Genomic DNA, 20,780 nt, shown 5'->3' on the forward strand with positions numbered 1-20,780 from the left:
TCACTGTACGCACTTTCTGAATGAGACTATCAACACGTTAACGAAGGAATTTCAAGTATATCACTAGAAGAGCACACCTTATTATCCGCAGGCTAATGGGACGGTGGAAGCATTCAATAAAGTGCTAGAGAATGCACTGACCAAGGTGTGCAACACTTAGTGAAGTGATTGGGACCTACGCATACCCGCGGTACTATGGGCCTATCGAACGACATGTAAGAAGTTGACTAGGAAAACACCCTTTAGGCTTGTCTATGGTGTTGAAGCGATAATTCCTATGTAATATATTGTGCCTAGTATGTGCATAGCCGCACTCACAGGTATGATGGATCGCAGAGCCCTAAAGGAGAGGCTCGTGCAGCTGGTTGAGCTTGAGGAAGAGATATTTCTCGATGGATTTCACCAATAGGTCCAAAAGCATCGCAAAAGAACATGGCATGACCGGCACATTAAGTTGCGCACCTTTAAGGTAAATGACATGGTTTTGTTATATGACAACAAGTTTGATAAATTTCCAGGGAAATTTAGAATGCACTGGTTAGGGCCCTATGTCATTAAGGGGATTACCGACAAAGGAGCAGTACAGCTGGTCAAATTGAATGGAGAACCCTTCCCAGGAAAGGTGAATGGCAGTCGATTGAAGCCATACACTGGTGGTCCGGCCATGTGACTACATGAAGGTAGCATAGTCTTAATGCTCCAAGCAGCTAAAAAGAGGCGCGAGACTATAAACTACACTGCCCAGGTTGGGGAGCTGCGCGATTTGAGGACTAAGAAAAGCAAGGAAGTGTCACAAGGTTCGCAACAACGCGAAGGGAGTTGTGCTACCTAGGGAGAAATCATGCAGGTCGGCAGGAAAGTGACCATTAAAGTCATTGTTCATGATTTGACGGTAGAAATGTAGCCAAATGGAGTGGGCGGCCAGCATTTAAGACAAAATTTATGGCTCAGATCTTTGAAAATTTGTCGCCAATACGACATTAATGAATCGAATTTTGGGGGAGCAGTCAGATTTGAATTCAAAATGTCCTATAAATTGCAAGTGGTTGTCCAGCGAAAAACACTTGGCATTTTGAGAATTGAGTTATTGAGCTCTCAGGCACACATGAACTGATAATTCTTTGAGGCTTTGAAAGAAACTCCAGTGTTTGCAAACTTACTAGAGGCGTCGCGAGTACTGTTGGAAAGTGTTATGTCGGCACCCACAGAAGCTATAGATACCGAAGTAGAGGAGTCGGTGCCAGAAACTGAGATGGAGGTAGAAGTAGTTGCTCCAGAGGTCGTTGAAGTGCTAGCCGAAGTCCCTAAATCACCAAGGATGCCGAGACCAAAGCCGACCCCAACCAAGGAGACTGCCAAGGATAAAAAGGGCAAGCATCCTGCCATACCGGTGCACGCATCACCAAGGAGAAACCCACTGAATCCCACTGCATAGGAGAAGGGCAAAGCCATCAACTTAGAGCCGGAGGAGAAAGAACCCGAAAACATCCCGATGGATAACGAGAATGTCGGAGTCGAAGTGGAGGAAGTTGAAGCCCAGGGTGTTGACCATATTACCCGGTTGCCTAAGTATGTCCCTTCACGCAAGGGCAAGACCAAGGTGCCGAAAGACATCGATGAAAGCAAGACCCCCTTGCAAACCCCCTTGCTACCAGATGAGATTGTTTTCGAGGGACCGCGCTTGGCGCAGGTGCCGCTGCTAAAACTTGAAGACTGGGACTTGGCTGATCATGAGAAGTTCTCACACCTGGTGACCGAGCAGCTGATGCGTTGCATCATTGATACAAACATCGAAATGACCACATTGGAGCCACGAAGGTGGCTCAGAGGAGTAGACAAGGCCGGGTTGCTCAACCTGCCTTGGGTGCGACACTACAACCACACCCCGGTTACAGTATTGTTCATCAAGCAGCTGTTATGCTTGGTGCATGATGGGTGTATGTGGTTGGAGGATCCAATACCCATCACGGATAGATTGATTCACAAGATAACGCGGTTGCCTTACACTGGAGAAAATCTAGCCATGATATTTGGCAGAAAAGGCGGTGAGCAGGCCCTCGCGGAATCCATGAAAGAAAAGTTTAAACTGGTGAAGAAGCCGCACGAATATGCCATATCTAGCATTTGTGACCCTGCTGTAAAGGTAGCCACGCAGATTCTAGCAGGGAAAGTGATGAGGAAGTGTTGCGTCGATGAGGTTTCGGCGCCTGTCATCACGCTAGCAGCCCAGTGCGCCGAAGGAGTCTAGTTCAACTGGTCGGACTATCTTCGCAGAGAGTTCCTAAGAAACTACCACGAAGCACAGGAGCTCAGCAAGATCTTACACTACGCCTGGCTCTTGCTATCAATTGTGTTGGTGGCATGGGAGCTGCCAAAGGATAGTCAATTCCCTTCTGTCGCGCCAGACCTCCCAGAAGCAGCAAAGTATGCTTCATTGTGGGCAACCAAGGACGCGCAGCGCGTCAAGGACAACAAGATCTTCTGGATCTTGATGAAGATGAATATCTACATGGCCATTAATCACAAACCGTGGTTGTCGCCTACGGTGTACGCCAACCTACAGGGCTATGCAGAATTTAAAACATACTTTCATCATGTGTCCATTAGGGCGTGGAATGACCTGCACATAAATAGTACAACTTGCCTTACCTGGAAATGGATGACGCCATTGATGTGGTACTTGATCAATGGCCGGCAGAGTGGTGCGCTACAACAGACTTGGCGGTGGGAGGAAGCAAGTCCGTCACGCAGAGAAAGAAGGAAGAGGCCAAGCTTAAGATGACATGGCCGGCCGAAAAGAGGAAAAAGGAGGATGTTGGAAAAGCCTGGGCGGAGCACGATGCCGCTCAGTAGACAGGGAAGCAAATAGGTGGCACAAAGCGGGGCTCTAACAAAGGCACGAGGTCGCCCTTACCTGAGACAGAGGAGGAAACAGAGGAGCAGACTGAACAGCACGGTGCGGACCCTCAAGAGACATCCACCCGCATCAAGCGCCAAAGAGAGCAGGAGAAAGGAGGGTCCAGGAAGAAATCAAAGGCTATCAAGACATCATTGGACCCTATCACGCTAACAAAGGGTGATCTACATGACATTGGTGACAGTGTGGGATGTCACCACGGAGGCCCTACAACAGTTTGAACAACAGCAGCAACTAGTATTGGGAGCTATCCAAACACGTCTGCAGGAGCTGCAGACCTGCGCGGCACAGGTTGGCACGATGTCTACTAGCCTGGCTATCGGCACTTCAGAGGCTGCCGAGATGTTGAGCGCAAAGGCCTCCAGTGCGATAGCGCTGCCTAATGGAGCACTGACCACGGAGAACAAAGCTAACAAACCCACTGTCAATGCCCTAAAGGGAGTAGGGTTGAATCTGGCAGTGCTCCCGGGAGAAGCGTTCCACCTCTTGCATGATGGAGTGATTGCAGAGTTGAGGGCTCGTGAGCACTGCACCCTCCAGGTAATTAGTGAACAGCGGATCAACAACGAGCAGATGGCACTACAGTGAGACTCTGCCATTGCCACTATGACCAACGCGACCAATCAGAACAAGCATATTATGCAGGTCGTCGATGAGGCATGTTGAATGGTTCCAGAGCTGGCCATTCTTGAGAAGGAGCTAGTCGAGGTGCGCATCCACAAGCTGGCTACAGGGGTGCGCGACGCTCATACCAAGATGGTGAAGATTCAGTTGGAGTTGAACCTGCAGATCACAGAATTACAGTTGAAGGCCCAACCTTCAACTCCGCCAAAAGTTAAGGAGCAGCAGGTGATCGTTGTCACAGAAGCAGTAGCGGCGTTAGACAATGTTGTAGCAGACTTCACGCAACTTTTGAGCAGTCGTTTGAGGTCCTGACAAGCTTGCAAGAGGACCCCAATGTACAATGACTAGAGACAAAAGTGCATGAGCTACAGCAACGCTATGATGACGTCAAGGGCACAGCGCGAACCGTCATGCTGACACAAAGACTAGCAAAGCCACAGGAGGCCAAGCAGTGGAAAGAACAGGTGGATGCAGCGCTGTACAAGGAAGTAGTGCTGAAGGCAAGACTAAATCCCTCGCTGGATGAAGCTTACATGGTGACAAGATATATTGAAGAAAATCTTGCGACTCTGCAAGCAACACAGCAAAAGCTTCAAGCCGATGGTTCAAGAGTAGTGACCGAGCAAATGGTTGAAGACACGAAGTAGGCAGCCGCACAGTGCACGGCTGAGGTTGTGGTCATACGATTTGAGCTGGAAGAGCTTCGCGCAAAGATCTCCATGCCTACTGAGTGACTCGAGGGCGAGTCACGATGTTTGTGTTGGGGGCTTGTTGGGAACAGGATCCCCCAAGGACAATTTTGGGGCTAAAAGCCCGTATTTTGGGTCGAATTTTGTAATAAACTTATAAAGACTCCGCATTTTGTGGTCGCAGAGCACAAAGGTGTCATGAGTCATAAAGGGTTGTCTGTCCTTATTTTTGTAAAGTAAAGTGGGTTGTAAAAGATCTACCCATGATTCACGGACCTTGGGATTGTATAAAAAGGGATAAGTAAGTAAGCTCTAAGTAGTTCAGATAAGTCAAGAAGAGAGTCGTAGCTCTGAAGTAAGAAGTCTAAGTTTCGGGTTGTAGCGTAGGTAGAGGCTTTACAGCTGAGTGCGTAGAGGCCTAGGGTGGAAGTCTGCAGCTGAGTGTGCGAACCCCTGCAGCTATGTGCGCAGGGCGGATAGAGTCTGTAATCACTTGAAGATATCAATGAAAAGAAGTATTCTACAAATTCTGTCTTTGTTCTTATTAATGCATCTTGTCATGTTGTGTATGAATTTCATTTCTAATGCTTATGTGATGCACGAATGTATGTAATTACGTTGGATAATTGAATGCAAATAAGGATATCTGCTTACGTGGTGCTAATGGTGATTATCTAATAAGATAAGTAAGATCCTTAAAATAACTTGACAATCTGTGCAATTCTTTGCCTTAGCAACACGAGAGTATCTAAAACAAAGGTTAGGGTTGCGCGAAGGTCAGTCATACGCTTTCGCGGAGGTATCAAAGAGAGGAATAGAGGGCTAGTCTGGTAAGCCTTAGAACTAAGTGACCTGCATGGAGGCAGGAGTAGAAGGAATAAACCGACATCACGACCATCTTAGGGTGCAAAAACTTAGTTCTAGCATCCCCCCACACTGCTTCGGGTGAGACTTCGGTCCGCGCTCTGCGCGCTGATGCCGAAAGGGCTAATATTGTAGGGATTTGTTTGGCTAATTAACGTTGAACCTGGGTCAGGCCCCCTCAAGCCAACACTAGGTTCGGTCTTCATAAATATAATTTTGATCTTTATATTTATAAAAGAAAAGAAATATTTTTTTTGTTATTTATATCAATGAGTTTCTTTCTCATTGGATAGGTCTATCACATGTCAAAGTGTTATAGGGAAGTCAAAGAGTCAAAAGAAATGATGAATACCCTTAAGGGCATGTTACACCATGTATATTTATGTATGAGAGTCCAAGAAATACCTCCAAACCAAGTCACAAGCCTCCTCCATGCAACGACATCAGAAAAGGAAGCAATCTGAAGCATAGAAGTTAAGTTGGCCTCAAGAAGGAGCAGACCTCTATATATAAGGGTCATTTCACCCCTCCAAAGCAATGTAATTCACCTATGAAATCAGCGAAGGAAAAGGACAAGTATAGGTACGAAAAAGGATGAAGAAGGAACCTCTACTGCAGCGAAGAAGGAAGGAATAAAACCGAAGTTAATAGGGTTGTCTTAGGGCCTATTACAGTCACACGTGCAAAGAAAAGGAGGCTCTCTTCGATGTCATAACAACCCTCCTATTACAGTCATAAAAGTTTGTTGGTTGGGCTAAGAAAGGAGTGCCTATTAGGCCTCTCACTCAAGCGAAGAAGAAGACCACACAAGTGAAGGAAGGAGAGAAATCTAGCATCAATTCCTTGAAGGAATCCCCTCACATGTTCGAAGAAATAGGGCCACACTATTGTTACATCAGACCTGCAACTATATCTCAAGGAAGAGCTCGATTGTAAGAGGGATAAGGTACTCTTCATAAGGGAAGGAGTCTACTCAGGAACAAAGAAAAATATCTCTTCTATTATAAGCATAACTAGGGTTGCTATCAGTGGCCAGAAGAAGAACAAAGTGTCAAAAGGAGGAGGACGAGTGTCGGAAGAAGAAGGAAAAAGACTTGACCTGTGCTTGGAGGATCTTCTTGTCAACAATCTAGGGTTTGGAATTTATCAATAGAAGCTTCAATAAGAGAAATTTCAAGAATGGTTTTCCTCTCTAAGAGAGAGAGGTTCTGCCCTGGCTGAGAGCCAACATCTTGTGTTCTTATCTCTTGTATTTTGGTAATTGTTTGATGAAGTAAGAGAACATACATTAATAATAATAAGAAGAATATTGTGTTAGCAAGAAAAGTAAAATTACTTCACAAATTGTTATCATTGCTAGAAGAATATCATTATAACTCAGGTGCCTTAGATTCTTCAACAGTTGGGGCATATAGTCTCAAGGGAGGAAGTGAGAATTGACCCCAAAAGGGTAGAAGAAATCAGTACCACCCCCCTGCCAAGAAACAAGAAAGAGATATATATCTTCTTAGGGAGGATAAACTTCTTGAGAAGGTTTGTGCCCAATTACGCTGAGTTTGTGAAGGAGATTACAGACATGCTAAAAAAAGAAAGGGAGGTCAATGGATTGGAGAGGTAAAAGAATTTTTTGCCATAATTAAGAAGGCCTTTGGAAAGGATCTAGTCTTGGCTAGCCCTGATTACCAAAATCCATTTCTTATCTTTTCTTTTGCGTCCCTTAACATTGTTGCAGTTATCTTATTGCAAAAGAATGAAGAAGAGAAAGAACAATTGGTGGCCTTTTCCAACCAAGTACTGAGGGATGCGTAATTGAAGTATGGCATCTTGGAAAAATAGGCCTATGCACTTTTTAAGGTCGTGAAAGCTTTCAAAACCTATGTTCTACAGTCCAAAATTACTTCCTATGTTCCTACAACAGTTGTGAAGGACATTCTCACAAAAGGGTACATCGAAGGAAAAAGGGGCAAGTGGATAGCCAAAATTCAGGAGTGTGATATGGACATCAAGCCAACTAAACTAATAAAGGGGCGGGGTTTAGCCAAGATATTATCAAAGGAAAATTACAAGTCAATGGGAATAAATATGTTGGTTGAGATTTCTGCACCAAACGTAGCAAGTAAGGAGAACCAATCTATTGAACAAAATGAAAAAATTCTTATGAATACCTTTGTTCAGATTGGTACAAAAACATTATCCACTATCTATTGTTTCTTAGTTGCCCAGCTGGTTTTGATAGAGAAAAATATAGAACTCTAAGAATGAAAGCCTGGAAGTATGTAATCACATATGGCTCACTGTATTGGAAGGATCATGTTGATGTTTTGCTGTACAGAAGATGAGATTCCTAATATTATTAATGAATACCATGGTTGTGCTTGTGGAGGCCATTATAGTTGGAAGGTTACAGATCATAAGATCATGAAGACTGGTTTTTACTGGAAAACCTTGTTTTTTGATGTTTACAAGTTGGTGAAATCTTGTAGGGAATGCCAGATTTTTGTTGAGAAGAATAAATTGCCTCCATTGCCATTGATCATTGATTTTGTGGAGGAACCTTTTAAGCAGTGGGGATTGGATTTTATAGGAGAGATTAACCCGCCTTCTAGTGGGCAGCATAAGTGGGTTTTAACAGCCACTGACTACTTCACAAAGTGGGTGGAAGTCATTCCTACTCGGACTGCAACTGATTCAGTGGTCATAAAGTTTCTTGAAGAAATTATTGTTGTCAGGTTTAGATCTCTGAAGAAGATAGTCACTGATAATACCCAGGTGTTTAAGTCTACAAGACTCATTGATTTCTGCCAAAAGTACAATGTCATACTTGGTCACTCTACCATCTATTATCCACAGGGAAATGGGTTGATCGAGTCATCAAATAAGACTTTGGTGAGAATTTTAAATAAAACCATTGCAGAGAATAAGAAAAACTGGGACTCCCAGCTTAAATTTGCTCTTTGGGAAAACAAAGTCACAACAAAGAGATCCACTAGGAAATCACCATTTGAATTAGTATATGGTATTGTTGCATTGTTCCCTAGTCAATTGGTTATGCCAATGTATAAGTTAATTCAGGATGCAAAGGAGGAGCCCAATCCATTAACCAGAAGGATAAACCAGTTGGTTGAATTGCAAGAGAACAAAGAACAGGTGACTCAGAATCTGCTCAAATACTAGGATAAGATGAAGGCCTTGTTTGAAAAAAATTCCAAAGATAGAATTTTCCCGTCAGGAGACCTTGTGCTTAGATGGGATGTCAGGAGAGAAGACAAAGGCAAGCATGGAAAATTTGATCCTTGGTGGTTTGGGCCATTCAAAGTAGTTGAATCCAAAGGTAAAAACACATTCATGCTGGAAAACTTGGAAGGTAAAGTGTTTGAGATGCTTGTCAATAGATAGTACCTCAAGCACTACTTTCAGTACTAAAGTCAGGTATCCATTTCCATTGTAAATGTGAGTGAGCCATTGTAAATACCGGAGTGTTTGTTTCATTTTCAATTTTGTATATATCTATATTACTCCATGCCCAACAAAAGGCTACTAATCTACAGGTTATTAGTGCCTTGCCAGCAAGACATTGTCCCCAGTTGGAGTCGATGTTATACCCTCCTCTTATGCTCTCTTTAGTTTCATATTACTAAGAGGTTGAGGTGCAAACCATAGTAGAGTTTGGAGCCATTTTCATAGCAGTAGATGAGCTGAAAGACCATATTGGACCCAGTTAATCATAAAGTGATATGGAATAGCTTTCCAACGGTATAAAGAAGTCTTAAAATGGCCTCCCGGATCAAAATAAGGGAAGTCAAAGTTGGTCCCATAAAAGTCGAAATCTCAGAGACCCCGCAGCCCCGAAATCCTGTAACTCATTGGAAAATAAACTTCAAAAGGCTCCAAGGACCAGGGACCAAGGATCTATCAACTGTTAGAGTCGGGGTCATCTACTGACGAAACTCCGTAAAAAAAAAATGGAGGCCTAGACCCCGCAACCCTGGAACCCTGTAAGCTTTGGTTAAATGTATTTTCGAGGGCACTGGGATTGAACCATTTACACAGAAACTCCCACATGACCAGGTTTGGGGACCCTTCTCTCTCTCCTTCAAACGAACAGGCGGTAGGATTTCATTTGGAAAAGGTGATGCCAGCAACCACCCACTGAGAAGTGGACACATGGCAGGCAGTTTTCAAGTACCAAAGGGCCCATATATGGATGACACTTGGACCAATCACAGGTCAACATGTGGCTTAGTTAACGTCAATGTGATTTCATCTCGACAGCATACCCCAGAGGGTCAAAACCCTGTAACAATTTCAAATTATATTTCAAAAGGAGACACGCTTTGGGGGACCAGGGGGTTAGAGCACGAGGGCATCCGGGTTCCAGCTCAACAATGAGGAATTCCTAAGCAGCGTCATTTTCAAGTGCACAAGAATCATTTAATTGTTTCTGCTGATGAGTAGAGTAGATTCAAGTCTATTATTTTAGTAAATTACAATTAGCAGTTTGAATCTACAAGGAATTTCTATATCTTGAAGGTTATTTCATAATAGACATGAAATGGTTTAGTTCACTACAAATCCATCAACACATCTTAGGTAGTTGGGTAAAAGTTTATGGAAGATGTGTTGAGTGGCAAAGCGGATAGAAGAGAATGAATGGTCCAAAAATGAAATTTTAAAAGTTGAGTTCATGTATTATATGCCTTCTTGCATGAGAACATGTGTATCACAAAATTATGTGCCATGTATAGGAACATGTGCCCATGCTCTATGAAACTTCTATTCAATTAATACAAGGAATTAAAGGGATTAAAATAATCTTTCTCAATAGACCCTCTCTCGTTTCCACTCTTAGCACATCTATTAAAACCATAGGCATTGGATACCTACAAGTGTAATATTATCATGCTTCAATGAGTGCCTACATGTGAAATTTGAGTAATCTTATAAGGAAATAAGTTGAAAATATGATAATCAACTTAAACGCACAATTAAAATTTCACCTATAAGCATCCAACATATATACTTCTCATATATGTGCTAATTTTTATTGCTTTCCTTTTGAAATTTATATCTCTTATTTTATTATTTTAACTATTATTTTATTGTTTTCCTTGGGAAGCCCATTTTAGACATCAAAATTTCTCTAACACCCCTACAATGGATTGTTAATGTTGACCATAATAATTCACAATCAAATAACTCACCAAGGTCATTTGTTCCTTGACCTATGACATATCCCCATTTAGAGCTATGACCTATGACCTATGGGGAATGTTCAAGGCTGAGGGGGTGCAGTTGTTGTGATCACTTCCCCATTTAGAGCTCGTCAGACAATTGCAAATTTTGGCAGCATGAGAGACTTCCTTTAGTGTACTTCTTGTTCTTCTCGATTATGGTGGCATTTCTTTTAGTTTTGTGTTTGATGGTTTCTATCTAGTCTGTTATATTTTGGTTTCGTAATTGGCACTCTAGTCTGTGGTGCGGCAACAACTATCAGAAACCCTACCCTACGTGAGTAATTTCATCTACCACACTATCTTCCCATTCTGACCTCTGGTGTTGATACAATTTGACCAAGCACCCCCTCAACCCTCGCATCAAACCTCTTCCTGATATCCCATGTTTTTGCCATTCCATATCCTTCTCTAGTACATTAACTCTTGCGCTCAGTAATTGTTGTTACCTTTCCCTGTGCACCATGCCTCAAAAACGCATGCACAGTAGCCCATGGGGAGGAGGCCAAGGCCCCCAAGGCAAAAGACGAGCCTAGTCTCATCCTCAAGAGGTTGCAGCCATCTACCATTTAGCTACCCCCCTAATATTCGAGATGAGATTTTCCATTTCAAGATTCTCACAACCGATGGTGGTCAAGCTTTCTCAAACTCTGAAATCCTTGAGGAGGTATCCCACTAAGTTCTTGACCCTGGTCACACTAAGGGGAGACAAAAATAGTGCCTCAACTCCATTATCTTACATTGGAAGATGGAAACACTCCTCGGCAAGGTCTTGAAGGAGAAACATGATGAGCAGAATGACATTATCTCTACTTTGAATGATATCATGTGTGCCTAGTGTTACCAGTTTTTGCGTCTGGAGAGATTGGATGCTAGGGTTGCCCACCTGGAGAGTCATCTCCAGGTCAACATTAAGCCTCCAGCTCCTCATGGATCTAGTGCCCAAGATCTAGCTCTTGTGACTTCTTCGAGTTTATGGCTTTCTGTTATGCATTTCAATAGCACTCTTACTTACATTTCAAAAGTTGTTAAGATGTCTTTTATACAATATTTTATTTTATTTTGGTCATATTTTCTCCTCTCTATGTGGTCAATAAATCTAGTTTCCCTTGTGGCAGATTAAGATTGCCTACAGTGAACTCAGTATACACATTGAATATCTGATATATGTAACTTGATACTTTGATATTTTGAGGTAATACTAATATGAAGTTACAAAAAAAAATGGCATTCCCTTTATCCATTAACATTTTATAGTGAAACTAATTTACAGAGCTCTTATGCAATTATATCTCAACATGTCTGGATTGATGTGCTTTTTGAATCTAGGATCATCTTTTAGAAACAAATAAAGAATCTAGTCATAACCTCATCGTCAAATTTAACGTTACATGAGTTGACAGTAGTGGGGTTGAGGAAGTCCCATGTTGTGTGATGCATGTAATGTAGCATGTTGTTGCATCCATCATCAATTAAATCCCAAATCATGAGGTGCTAGGTTGCACAAATTGGAAATAATGAAGCCAAGGAAGCCACATATTGTGTGGTGGAGGTAATGGAGCATGTTGTTGCATCCATCATCAATTAAATCCAAAATCATTATGTGCTTGAGATTTACTCACCTTATTAAATGTGCAAACATTGTCTTTGAGTCTATCCATGGGCTCATACAAAGAACCCATTGTCGACTTACCACTATTAGCCAATTGAATAACTTTTATCAAATGTTCCCTCAATGCCCCAACCACTTGTTGAGAATCCCAACAGAAAACTTTGTAAACAAGTGAAGTGTTACTCTTACATTCAAATTTGTGTTGCATTAAGTAGTATGCCACTCCACAAAAACAAACATCCTTTGCAACTCCTACTAACAATTGAAAATGGATTGAAAGAAATGATGTTGGTACATGGTGCACCAACTCTATTTTTTTCCTCATGATGTGAAGCATTTGGGTATAGTTATAAATGATTTTAATGATGTTGATAGCCTCCTCGACCAACTCTGTAACAAAGTATTTTTTCCCATTGTCTTCCCATATCAAATAAGTGTGATGCATTATGCATGGAGTCCAAATCATGTGTGTTCTCTCCATTGACAATTTGTTAATTGTCACATATCCACATCCTTATCTAAGGTGAACTCATCCATATTTTTTGAGCTCCACAACCTTAGCCAAGGTGAACTCATCCATATTTTTTGAATTGGACAACATGGTCCACAGCGTTATCCAAGGTGAACTCATATATATTTTTTGATTTGGACAACATGCTCCGCAGCCTTATCCAAGGTGACCTCATCCATATTTTTTGACTTGGACAACATGCTCCACAACCTTATCCAAGTTGAACTCATCCAAATCAAATCAATATAATGGGTTTTAAATGAAGTCCAAACTATTGTGGATTGCCTCCCCATTGGAATTTTTCCAATTGCAACATTATTTATCATGACTTGGACAACATGCTCCATGCCTCTTTCTAAGGTGAACTCATTCAACATGTTACATAATAATGTAGCATCTTTAACATAGGTAGATGAATCAATGAATTTATTAAACATTGTTCCTCATACACAAAAATTTAATAGTGCCCTTCCTTTCCCATCCATCCATTCATCCAGACTCCATGCTTATTTCTAAGGTTTAGGGGAACTCATCCAACATGTTACATAATAGTTTAGCATCTTTAACATAAGTAAATGAATCAATCAATTTATTAAACATTGTTCCACATTTACAAAACACTAGGAATTTTAATGGTGCCTTTCCTTTCCCATTCATTGAACACTTCTAACACATTTCTACCACCAACATTCTCCCATAATGCTTTTAACTCATCCAATCTAGTCGAAGAAAACAATTTTATTGCTCACTTTAAAAAATTCTTCCATCAATTCATCATAATTAAGGACTTTATATTCAAGGCCAACCACAGGAACAACAATAAACAATATTGACCAGTAAAACAAATTATTGTTGCCAATGTTGAAACACCTACCCACAATCCTATGTACCTCTGGCCTTTCATTGTTTCTGATAAAGAACAATTGAAAAGTTTCATTATTTTGACTTTTCATTGTTTCTAATAAAGAACAATTGGAAAGTTCCACTAGAAGGAATATTGGTTGTAAAACATTTTGATCTCATGTCATTCCCATCTCCTCAAGAAAAACTAAACTATATGGAGGGTTCTTTGCTACTCCAACTACAAGTTCAATGGCCAAAGCTTATTTTTCTTCATCAAATTCTTGAAGAGTAAGGTTAGCTTATGCTTGGACATTTTAATTTGGACAATGCTCAATATCTTCACTAGAGTCTTAGTGAGTGGTATTTTTAGATTAAAAACCTCTTTTGGATAAAATCTTTGGCCAAAGTTACATTTAATCCTGCAACATTACCCTTCAATAGTCTCCCAATATGCCCAAAAATGTCAAATTATTTCCATAAAAATTCAACCAAAGTGAAAAAAGGTCATTTTTCCTACAATGCATAGTTCTATGAAAACTTTTTATCCTAACAATAATAATCTACCAATGTTGCAAAAATCTGCATGAACGTAGAAATATCAAAACATAGGATATGTGTGTTCTATATAATGAAATTAAGGTCAAATTTAGAAAATAAAGATGAAATAAAATCCTTGTCACATTTTCTCTTCATTGATATACTAAATTATATACTAAATTATAGGGCATCCTTTTTGGGGAAAAACTATACACTAAATTATTGCGTCAACGAACACTCAACAACCCAATATGGCAGCAATGTTGTAAAACATTTTGTAATGTGTAATGTAATGTAATGTTGACTTGGTCAAATTAAAATAATAAAAGGAAAATTTCTAAGTTATGTAATATAATGTTATATCTCACTTTTGAATTTATATTAATTTTTATTAATTTCATATCAATTCACTTTTGAATTTATACGAATTTATATAATTTTTTATTAAATTTTGTTGGGTAGTTTAGGACCCAATAAGGCAGCAATGTTGTAAAACATTTTGTAATGTGTAATGTAATTAATGTTGACTTGGTCAAATTAAAATAATAAAAATAAAAATTCTAAGTTATGTAATATAATGTTATATATCACTTTTAAATTTATATGAATTTTTATTAATTTCATATCAATTCACTTTTGAATTTATATAATTTTTTATTAAAATTTGTAGGGTGGTTCAGGTAAACTTGACTCAAGTTACTAGTGGTTTTTGAGCTCCAAGTTTATGAGAACCCATGGTATTGACCCAAAGTATTCATATGGAATATAGGCTATTTAAAGGGGAAAAGACTCCAAGTAAATGTATCATTTGGTTTCGTTAGGTGAAAAATCAAAATTTGTAACTATTCTTTTGTGTTTTGGTGGGTAATCTTTTAAAAATTACTATAATAATTTTTTCCATAAAGTATATTCAAATATGAAAATTTTGTCATTTTAATTTTACACTTTATTTATAGAAATTAAATCAGCCTAGATCCATATTAACTCTGAATCTATCAAGCGCTAAGAGGGATCAAATCTCTTTAGGTGGAAACTTTTCTTCAAATTTTGCACTCAAAAAAGAGTTTTACATATCGAGCAATTTGATACCTCTCGGCACTTGATAGATCCAGAGTTAAGATGGATCTAGGCTGGTAGGTCTCCATTTCTGCGAGAAAAACCTATACACTAAATTATAGGTCTTCCTTCTTGTTAAATAAAAATAAAATAAAATAAAATAGCCCATGGGGTGTAGAATAGACGGTGATGTTTTGTGCTGTTAAGTCACTCCATGATGTGAAGGTCACCGGTTCAAAACTCTGTGGACAAAAATCCAATCATGTTAAGGGCTAGTGTGGCCCAGGCCGGGGGTGATCCATAGGTGATTTTGACGGCTTAGATGCCCCTGGGTCTCAACTTCTTAAGCCAAAGGTTAAGCCTGTAGTCATCTTTGGAGAACATGGACAACCTGACAAAAAAAAACTATACGTGAAAATGGACAAAAAGAGTGCAAAAAGATCCCCAAATTATCATTGATAACTTGAGTTCGTGACCACAGATAGTTCAGATGACTCTCAGCAAGGTTCAAGTCTTACCAAGTGAAATGCGAGTGTCTATGCTCACGCTTATGGATGCATGAGAGCAAATTTGCCAAAATAAATATCCCCCACTTGCCACTGAACCAAAAATAACCAAATTAGATAATGCTAATGGTGTCTGTGAAATGCAAAATCTACACATCCTGGCAAGAGGAAACCAATATATTATATATTAAAAAAAAGACAGACTCTAGCAACTCACAGTTTATTTCAAAAGCTCACCAGATCCATGAAATGGATCAACACAATTCCCAAATCATTACTTGACTCAGTTTCAAAACAACTTGGTGAAAATCAACAGCATACTATAAGTGGCACTTATATCACTCTGTTTTCAACGATCTCCAGAATTTGGCAAACCTGGGATTGCTGAAATCACAAAGCTGAACTCACAGTTTATTTCAAAAGCTCACCAGATCCATGAAATGGATAAACACAATTCTCCCAAATCATCACTTAACTTATACAGCATACTATAAGTGGCACTTATATCACTCGCTCTGTTTTCAACGATCTCCAGAATTTGGCAAACATTGGATTGCTGAAATCACAAAATTTATCGTTCAAACTGCAATTCCAACAATCTAGGTCGATTCAAAGACCCCATTATACTCTAAGATTGCCAATTAAAGAGCATGAGACTGCAAATTTTGGTTGCAATGATTGTCACAACCAGATTTCCCCAGATTCATGCCAAAATAGACGACAAGAAGAGGGGCAATATGAATGTCCCCTGTCCCACACCAAACTCAGCCAGAAGAATAATGATAACGGCCATCATAGTCAAAGGGTGGGTTTCATCTGTTTCCTGAATTAGGATTCAATCAAATCCGTCGGCATTCAAAACGTCCAAAAAACAATGTTAAGTCAAATTTGTCTAATCTTCAAGGCTTTGTAATGTTCAAGCGCTGAGTCAGATACGACGGCTTTATATTCAGCATTAAGGAGGATTGGCCCAAAATGATGAAATATAAACACTCGAAGTTGATTTTAAACGTCGGCCAAGTCGAAAATCCGAAGCAAGTGAACAATAAATAAGCAATATATGGAAAAAATGGTCATCGGCTTCTTACAAAACCACAATTCTCAAGGAAAAATCGAAGCAATTTGGTGCAAGTCCATTGTCCAGGGACAAGTACAATGCTCAAATTTTCCAATTCAATAAATTGAGTTTATAGTCTGTGCATAAGTTTATCACAAAATAGCCCTAGAGTTTGCCTGGTCGGTTTGAATACCATGTTGTCCTATTACAAACCCAGGTCCAATTCCTTTGATAAAGGTTGACGGGTTCAGTAGTAGGGGAGGTAAAAATAAAAGTCTGCTGCTAGGTCACAGAGAGGGAGCATACCACTCTACACTGACATATTTACTACAGAGGCCATCCACGATTGTAGAGAAGCATCGTTGGCTTTCCCTGTGGGATTGTTTCCTTGAAACACTAATAAAAAAATTAACTTACTTTATCAAGAAACAAATACTTGAATGGTTGAAATCGGACCATGTACTCATTAATATAGATTCCAATGAGCCCGAGAGGCTGAGCAATAATATACTGTTCATTGCAGTCCTTGCAAGATTTCTATGTCTTCGGGTATATTGTTTGCAAATTGATAATTGACATTCTATGTTGAATGAATATATTCAATTCTTGAATTGTTGTTGATCCAATTTGATAAGTCAGCTAGAACCAAGTTCGAACAGTAGCATTGCCATTAAAAACTTTGACAAGCCATGCTGAAGCTAAGAAATGAGTATAGCTCGATCCAAATTTACATTCGAACCGACAGAAGTCAAAGATTGACCACCTGAGGAATTCGAAGCAGTATACATCAAGACGATTGCAAATGACACAACTCAGCCATTAGTGTTAGACACTGACAGGTCTAAGCGTGACCTCGAAGGTTTAGTTATGGTATTATAGCCAATGCTTTGAACCCAATCAGACCAGGTGGCATTAGAACATACATCTTTTAAATCTTTGACATATATCACCATTGCAATGCTGCTATAGAAGTGAAATGTGGCAGTATAACCAAATACCCTATCTAGCTTGGCTTGGATATGATCCTAATCATTTCTATCGCGAGACCAAGATTGAACCATGCAGACATTCTAGCTTTTTGCCTGAACTTCAAATCCTCTATTTGGAGCAAGCTTTTACATCCCTCCCATACTTCTTGCTCATCATTCATGATCAAACCAAGCACACACCCTCTTTGTCACCATTCGACTCTATCATATTAAAATCTCTTAATAGCCCAATCAGTAGGGAGCCAAAAGGCCAACGATTTATGAAAAAGAAGCTCCCCTCTTTAATCATCAGGAGCTTACAGTAAGTAGAGAAAACTACCCGATTGATTAAAAAGGTGACCCATGCATATATGTTGTTTGAATTCACTCCTGAGCCATCTACAAGGAAACTTTCAACACAACACTCCCAAGGAAACTTTCAACACAACACTCCCTTTCCCTCCTGAATAGTAGGCCAAAACTTACAAACAAATTCCATAAATGATTTGATCTTACAACCATAAGTTCCAACTTCCTACAACATCATCACGTTTGCTTCACCATTCTAAGAAACTTACCGAGTAAATGCTCCCTTGCCTACTAAGTATTTCTTTCTATTGTGCCAAGCACCTCTCACTTCCCAAGAAAACGATTTAAATTTTGTGTTTAAGATATTTGTTTTTTAGGTCCATGAATGCAGTGTGCAAAGGAACTACAGAAGATTATAAGTGTGCCTTGGGATATGCATTGCATCCACATCCCGAAGTTTTCATCATCTACCCATATAGGATGAAGAGAATTATAATCATCACTCTTAGATCCTTATTCAATATCCCTTCATGGTGGTAGGGCTTGGTGCTAAGAGAGTCGTTTCTTTCTGCAGTAAAGAATGTCCTTATAGTGAAATAATGGGGAGTTAATTTCAGCGTTGTACAGCACTTTTTTTGGATTGTTCCTACATTTCTTTTCACTGTTCACTTGCCATTCATGTTCCCTTTTGGTCCCTGTAAGCTTCATGTTTTCATTCCTCGTTGGATTTTCCTGTTTTAATGGAGGCCCTTGTGGACGTATTGAACTTGGTTGTTAATAAGATGGTAGTGTTTAATTTAGTGCTCTTTTGATCTGCATTTCAAGCATAATTCAAAACAATTCAAGTAGTGCACTGCAACATGAGGCTTCAATTTCCATTTTAAAATGATACAAGGAAGAAGAGGATTTGACATGTCAAGCTCGATACAAACTCTAGCATGCACCTTGTTTGCTCCAACTTTTGTTGACTATAACACCAAGATTTTGCCCACAGTTTTGACAGTATGTTCCATCCAACCCCCTACGTAAATCATTAATGATGGAAAGTTCTATCCACAAAGGATATTTCTTTTGCATAGTGCTATTGTGATGGCACTCATATATGCATCAGCAAACACACACAAATACGAAGCAAGGGGCACCAGAAGTATATGCTCCAGAATTCCTCCAAAGGGGAAATTATATTCATAATATCATTCCTGAATGTGTGTTTCTATTGTACAAATGGTCCCTTTATATAATAATAGGTAATCATAACAGCCATATCTTAATTAGATAATTAGTTCAAACCATTTCCATAACTACCTCCACATAACTCTTTAAATCTTTCCATGAATCTCTCAACATCCCTCTTTTCCTCTGATCTTTAATTCTTATGTAGACTCCTAGAATTGGTCTACCTAATTACAAATTGATCATAATATTTAGATATAAACATCACAAGGAGTTATTCCTTCATACTCCCTTAATGAATATTTGTCATTTCAACAAGTATTCTTCAGCTTTCCTTTGAATTTGTCCCATTTCCATCTTCATCTTCTGTGCCCTGTCTTTATTTTCAGTCCTTTGCACTCATCTTCTTTGGTCTCTTGCTTTCATCTTCATTCATCTTCACATGTCATTTTGTACCTACAAAACATATAAACATGTTTGTTGAAGTCCATATAAAAAAGCTAACATCCACCAAAATACACAGTTAACCAGCTGCTGTATCCATCAGTTCTCTAGGAAACTTTTTCTCAGACTTGATTCATCAACCATTCACAAACATTTTCACTCCCCCACACATGTATGAACCAATGCACCTGCATCATCTTGACATTGAACTATGATTGCAACGGTTGTACATGCACCAGCACACCAGCTGTGTTCCACATCCCAGCTTGTAAAGCTGCCCTGGCACCACTATCTAGTTGAAGATCACACCAATGTAGCCTTTACCTAAGCCATACACTTCACAAGAGCTTGCCTCCAATCATTTTCCAATGTCCTCATTAGAGGGGCATTTTCCTCCAAAATAACCGCCTCAGACCTGCCTTATTAATTTGTAATTGATTCCTTGTACAATAAGAACAATAGACAAATCTACCCTGCAACTGTCCTGATCAACTGCTTCTTCAACAACTTCCTCGTCTAAATATTTGTGACTGCTCATAAGCCCTCCACTTTTAACTCATTTTATATATTCCTGTGCTACAACAGAAGCTCTTGCTCATTAAGGACATTTTAAAGGCCACCTTGCCAATTACAAATTTTTAAGGGTAAATATTTTCCCCACATTCAACAGATGACTTGAACAACTTAGTTTTTCCTTTCATGTCCATCAGGTCCTCTGAGATCCCAGAATCATTAGCAAATGTCAAATTTTTATTTAGATCTCCACTAACTGTGACTTCTTCTGTTGTCTTTCTTTTGTAAGATAATTTATTTTCGGACATGTCACAAATCTGTCATTCTTGCAGATAATTTTTTTCACAAATTCAATGTAAGACTGACTGACAAATTCTGTTGGAGTACAAGAACCAAATTGAATGCTTTCGATATTGTTAGATATAAGTATCCCTATGGCTGTTACAATGTCATATTTCCTACTAGTAGTTTGATCCCTTAGAAATGCTAAGCCTAGAGAAGGAACTTTCACCTTGCCCTGATTGGCTAAATAGACAATTGATTCCTCCTACTAGGATGTCCTGCAATTTTAGCTAAAGGTTTGTCTTACTGAAATTCTAGACTAATGAGATCAGGTGTTACACCATTTTCTATTTCCATCTTAACTGCATGTAGCTAAAGATAAACATGAATACCAAAAGCACTGACAAAATATACATTGAAAAATGTAGCCTGCAGAAAGAATCTTTGAAAGTGGCCCTATAAGTATGTGCACCTGCTGCAATTCATCTATTTTAGACCGTGCTATTAAATCCATCTATGGCGAGTTCTGAAGACAGAAGACCCTGACCGAGGGGGAAGATCACTGCAGAAATTCTGGATCTTCTCATTGGCTTCCACAGTGCAGCATAGGTAGCACAGGGGCAAGACAAACCTGCTCTGCTTGC

Source organism: Pinus tabuliformis, chromosome 3_2 (assembly GCF_031772625.1).
Source record: "Pinus tabuliformis cultivar Carrire ecotype Pingquan chromosome 3_2, CPIR1, whole genome shotgun sequence".
Classification (NCBI taxonomy): Eukaryota; Viridiplantae; Streptophyta; class Pinopsida; order Pinales; family Pinaceae; genus Pinus; species Pinus tabuliformis.